We start from the raw sequence: 6,484 nt of genomic DNA, 5'->3' as shown, positions 1-6,484 counted from the left end.
TCTTCGGCAACAAGTGCTGGTAAAGAGCATTCTATACTTGAAACTTTGGAGAATCCCTGCAGCCCTAGTGGACAATATTATATTGGATCCAATGGAAATTTCTGTTGATGGGATTTCTGTCCTTGGGGCAGGACTTTCCCCCTGTCTCTCCTTCTCCAGTCCAAAATGCCTCTGAAATGCTGCTCCTGGGGGTAAAGAGGATCACCAGGTGCCATGAGAATGAATTCAGAGATCTACAGTGGGAGGGGGACTTGGTGAACATTGCTGTCCTATCTGCAGATTTTTTTTGCAACTCACTGAACAGACAATAATAAGCTAGATGGTCCAACCTTAGTATAAGGCAATTTCACACACATGCATGTTTTCTATCTACATACTCACACAGCTGTGCACACACACAAACACACACAGAGAGAGAGAGAGAGAGAGAGAGAGAGACAGACAGACAGACAGACAGACAGACTTTTAACAGGTTGCCATCTCCCCTCAGTTTCATTACACTTTTAAATAAATAACTTACTGCTGTAGTATCTCATAACAAACCTTTCAGTGCCAAGGGAAAAATATAATCCTTACATAGAATAATATTTTTGTTTCATAAGCACCAATAAGGACCCAATATAATTAGGTTTTAGTTATTTGTTGTTTTATGATATTGTCAATGGTACTGACTAGTATACAGAAGCAGGGTTGCTTTCTGTTCTGGAGAAGCTTACAATATACATTTCCATTTTGCTGCATATGATACGGTCCATCTGGCCATTTCAAATGCATTAGCGCCACCAGTTCATTCCATGTGGCCAATAACACAGTCTGCAGATGGTAATGAGTTCTGGCTGCCACGAATTTGGGCTGGATTTTAAATGCTGACCTGGGGTGAAAGGTTTTGTCTCTAATTACCAATCCCTTATGGCTAGAGTCCCCCCACCTGCTTCATTCAGTTACTTCTGCTGTAGTAAAATGTCATATGTCAAGAATTACTGGACTGAACTGTCACCTTTTAAACTCAAGTGATTTCCTATACATCGCAGCACTGATGCAAGAAAGTTAATGTACCATACCTCCCCACAGACATCAGCTGTACTGCCTCATGGTATAGAAGTGCTATGCATTTTTATTATGCCCTATGTAAAGTAAGGGTGATTTAAAATTAAATCAGATTGGCTTTTGAATATGAAAGTTAAAGATCAGCCTTCCTGGAATTAATCCAAGAAATATTCAAAGATGCAGTCTTTTAGGAAACCTAATTAAAACCATTGCTCCATTTCAACAGTTGCCTCTTGCACAGGTTTTAAAATAAGGAAGATCTAGGCATGGAAATATCTTCTCTGCTGCACTCTTTTCTTTTCTATCCACCTCCTCCCAAGCTCCATAAACTGAATGAAGGCCAGGCAAGAAAAACAGTTGGGGAATCCATAGTTACCTCAATGTGCCCCTTCCCTCGAGTAGCAAATAAAAAAGGAGCAAAATTAGAAGGGAGAGAGGGAAAATTTGAACTGAGAAGTCTCTAAAGATCTTTTTTTTAGCTCTCTGGGAAATTATTATAGACTACTATAAATCTGAATACTGGAAATATATTATTACTCAGTTTCACAGACAGGTAGTGCTGGTTGTGGATCCACTGATATGCATGAGGTCTGGTGACCCATCTTTTGGTTATGTCAGATGTTAAGTATTCAAGTGTTCATATTCTAAAGGTAATGATACCATAAAAAGAGTAATGATTGTTAGAAAAGCTTTAGTTAGTGCATACTCCCCCCTCCCTGCTTCTCATGTGCCTCAAATTTAGAAATAACTCCACTAAGCTGCCTTAGCTATGGCTAGAGCATTTTTGGTGCTTCTATTGCCCAAGGGAAAGCAACAATGAACCTCACTCATGGTGCTGCAATCCAGAGGCTGCCTCCACTAGCATCTTTGAGGGCCAAGTCGGGGACAGGACAAAGTAATGTAGTCTTCTATAGTTTTAAAATGCTAATTCACAGTCCCAAGCAGCTGTTTTGAAGAATAGGGAAGGATAGATAGGAGGGATGTTTAACCCTTTCTTGCTTCTTTCATAATTTCATAACACTTCCATGCCTCTTTCATAATTTTAAATGCATTTTCAACCATTGCAATTGGTTCTTGTGGACAAATGCACAATTCAACCCAAGATCAATGAATTTTCCCATATGAGTTAATCCCATATGAGTTAATTCATTTATTTCATTTGTACCTCGCCTTTGTAACTTGGTCTTTCAAGTCAGGCAACTAAAGAGTTAAAACCTACTACATTTTAAAAATGGCAACTCTGGTCTTGCCCTCAGAGCCAAACTAGATGTTACATTTTTAAAAAAGGAGTCAAGTGCATGTTACCCAGATACAACTCTTTCTCCCTACATCCACATAGCAGAAACAGAGTAGGGAATTAGCCTAATTTCCATGGATGGGAAGTTCTAAAGAGGTTATACCAATACAAAAGTTCTTCAGGGTAATGAGCATCAGTCATATTACAAGAAAAAACTAAGATATAAATACTATAAAATTACAGGGATTGTTGTTGATGGTATATACACTCATATTTCTCTCAGTGTTAACAGTGCTTCAAAGGCCATCAAAATTTTCATGACCAGAGAAATGAAATGAAAAGGGAACACTGCCAAAAAGTGCCATGCTTTAAATATCAAATTATCATTAAACATTAAAAACATTTTAAAAGTAAAAGTGTTGACTGACTTGCTACTGCTCATCTTGGTCTTCATTCAAAGTACTGACTGACAACCAATAACTTATCAACCCTATTCAAATTGCTATATGGTTTGCCCCCACTCAGAGCTCCGTGCCACACACCAGATTATTGTACTTCATCCCTATTTTTTGAAAAGATTGAATTAATCCACAATCCCCACTCCCCCCCTTTTTTGCAGGTCCACATGGTTGTGCAATTGATTGATCAATCGGGGGCAGACACCTGCATCTGGGGAAAAGAAAGGCTGTTCTCAAAAATAAAAATCACTATTAGTAATAACCAGTAGTACAGATCTATTTAAGTCAAAGAGAGCTGAACAAATGACAGTGATAGGATTATATATAACATCTGGTCAGAAAACATTGGCATTTCCAGTATCCATGTACAGCTTTCATTGAACCAAGCTAAAAATAAACTATGACCAAAATAATAGTTGCTTAATTTAAGTTCATAATGGTATGTTTCTCCAGTGTACATTGTACGTGTTTTGCGTGTATGTTAACTTTCATCTTAATCTTTAGTGGTGTGACATTTAGTTATTCTACAGCTCTTGGAGAAAGCATAGATTTGACAATCCAAAATGAGACTTATGATCTGTTGGCCAGATTAGACTTTAATGAGCACAAAAATGTTGACATGTAGCATGTCTGAGGAAAATAACACCTTATTATGCCACACCATCTTGTACATCAACTGCTTTGACATGTAAGAATGACCAATGGATGCTAGTGGTTTGAAACAGCACTAAGTGCATTAACACACATCATCTGAAACTATCAATCAATGTAACACATCTGAAAAAAGTATTACACTTGTTTTACATAAAATACTATGAGTTGAATCCACACTAGATGTTCTGTTAACAGAAGGCATATCTGTCAGTGCTTCCAGCTTCCTGCTGCAGCCCACTGATACAATTCAAATGTTGCTCCTCATGAACAGGCACCTTTTTACAACTCAGTGGGCCGCAACAGAAGCCTGAAGATAGAAAGATTCCATTACAATGACAGAAGAGCCTTCCATTAACAGAATCCAAACTTTAAATCCAACCCTATGTTTTCATGGACTCTAGTAACTAGCCTTGTGAAACATTTCAGTTTATCTGGTCTTTAGGAATAGAGAACAGGGATGCTGCAAACTTTGCTGATAACATGTTTGTCAGGGGAACACACCATGTCTGACAGCCATGATCACCTGTATTTCACCTGAGTTTTTTGCCTTACAGAAACTTCTGCAAATGTGCAGTAGGTGAAATAGATTCTTCCCCAAGATCATGAATGGTTTAGTTTAGCCCAGTGGGCCAAGTAATGTGAGCCGCCCTGAGTCTGCTTGCAGGGCGGGCTGGCTAGAAATATGACAAATAAATAAATAAATAAATAAATAAATAGGTAACTGAAGGATGTGAGAGGGGAACTACGCCTCTAATAAAACTGTATATGCATGCAAAAGTATACATTTGCAAAATACTCTTAATGTCAGGCTGAAATGGTCACCAAATTGTAAGATATATATATATATATATATATTTAAATGCTGGATGATTTTTACTATTTATTTAAACAACTGGTCACCAGGTGTTGTACACTGACACAAGCCTGTAGAAAGAGGAAGACTAGAACTCTTAGTGGTAGAGCTGCCAGTTGCCCACCCATGGCCCAGCAACCTCCCATGACCACCTGTTATCATCTGCTCTCAGGCTACTGGCAGCATGAGGGGAAAAGGTAGAAAGTTGATCTTTCAGTATCAAAGCTGATAGTTCAGTGCTAAAACTGAAATCACAGCACTAAAGTCTGAAACCAGCACTGAAGTTTCAAAGCAAACTTATCAAAATTATAAGTATCTCAATTCTACCATTCCAGATTGCATTGTTTAGTTTTCATAATTTATACTGAACCATCACTAATTGTGGCTGGTTCATGAAGTAATGCTCACGAATGGAAGTCCACGATGAACTTTCATGAATTTTGATGCAGTTCATGGTGGTTTGTGAAGAGCAGCCCTCAGCTGTTGGGTTTACCTTGCTGGGCACCCTTTAAACCACTGCTTTCTGCTCCCCACAAAGAGCTGTTCTCCACAAAAAGCTGCTCACTGGCAAGCAAAAAGCAGAGGGTGAAATAGTTGGGTGCTTTCTGCTCCCTGCAGTCATGTCATAAAATAAGCCATTCCCCCTCTGAAAGGTGATTGCATGCTGGAACAGCATTCCCATAGGCTCAAGGCAAAAGTGTTGGCTGTTTTACCTCTTAGGAGGAGCACAGCCTCCTGTCCATCACAACAACCAGTTGATGCATTGTAATTTTTATTGAGTATGAGGAGACAGCTTCAATTGTTTGGGCTATTAATCTGGCAACCTTCCTAGCTATTAGCTTTCCTTTAAAATTTCAGATCAAAACAATTCTCATCCTTCTTCACACAAAAAAGTAAAGTATAAAGACTTATTGGCTGGATAGAAACAGTACATGCAAATATTGTACACATCTTTAAGCACCACTGTTGGTTAACTGTTTCTACACATTAATCACAATTTTAAAAAGGTAAAAAGAAAACTACATTCTAATTTGCTAATATCCATCATAGAACATGAATATATCTACATTCCTGTGCTTGAATATAAAGGTGCTACAACAGAGCAAAGTTTGATTTCCTCTTTTTTATGTCAGAATGGTACATATCTACAATATTTTAAATATAACAAGCAGGGGACTCATAATGATTTTCCAGGGGCATCTCATTTTCTTCTCCCCCAATACTTTCTCTGAAAGCCTGACAGACTCTGCCCTTTTCCTGCTTTCTTTCCACCCACCAGCCAACCTTTATCTGCCCCCCTGTCTTCAGCTTTTCCTTTTCCCCTCCCACAGCAACTTTCTACCTGGGAACACTATGACACAATTGCATCGTACTGACCATCAGGCTGGGTCCATTGTGTAGTAGGTAACCCTCAAGGACTTATGGGAGGCACCTCATTTTCCCTGTACCCCCCTCTCCACACTATTTCCTCTTTCCCCATATCCATTTTACCCTCACAACAATGCTGTGAAGTAGGTTGACAGACTAGCTTGACGGAATAGCTGAGGTGATTCCCTTGAGGTTGGGCAGCATCATTATACCTCAATGGCAATCATCACAACTGTACTGTGGTGCTGAGGATTGAGCCAGATTTTTTTGTTCAACACTAGTAACTTGTACAATTATAGAAACCTATTATAAACGTATATTAAAAGGAGTTATAAGTGCTCAGTATGTTTTTACTCGTATGTTTATCTTAAAATATTTTTATAAAGCTCCTTTTTTCCTGACAACTTTGGGTAGCAACAGTACAAACTACATTTCAAATAATGAACATCAAACTAAATATAAAATACATTTAAAACTGTATTATCCAGTATGAAATCACCCTGTTCATAGAAAGAAAAACATTCCTTTTCCTGCCCAGAGTCAGAATTTACCTCAATTGGAACCAATGCTCCCACTAAGCTGTGGAATCTTGTGAGCAAAAATTCTACTTTGTGAGCTACTGGCATTAATGTTGTGAGTGAGTGATTAGGCTACTGCATAAATTAGTTTCCTCTGGAGCCATCCTTCCTGAGCTAAGAAAAAAATGTGTGAGCTGGAGGCTAACAAACTGTGAGCTAGCTCACACTAACTCAGCTTATAGGGAACATTGATTGGGTCTAAGTTTCATCATCAGTATTATAAATGAAAACTGTTATAGAGTTTGGGTATCTGAAGTAACTTTAATGAATACTACAGTTTGTTTGTTTT

The sequence above is a fragment of the Gekko japonicus genome, unplaced genomic scaffold, assembly GCF_001447785.1.
Source record: "Gekko japonicus isolate JY-2015 unplaced genomic scaffold, Gekko_japonicus_V1.1 scaffold493, whole genome shotgun sequence".
NCBI lineage: Eukaryota > Metazoa > Chordata > Lepidosauria > Squamata > Gekkonidae > Gekko > Gekko japonicus.
This window is presented reverse-complemented; position numbering follows the sequence as displayed.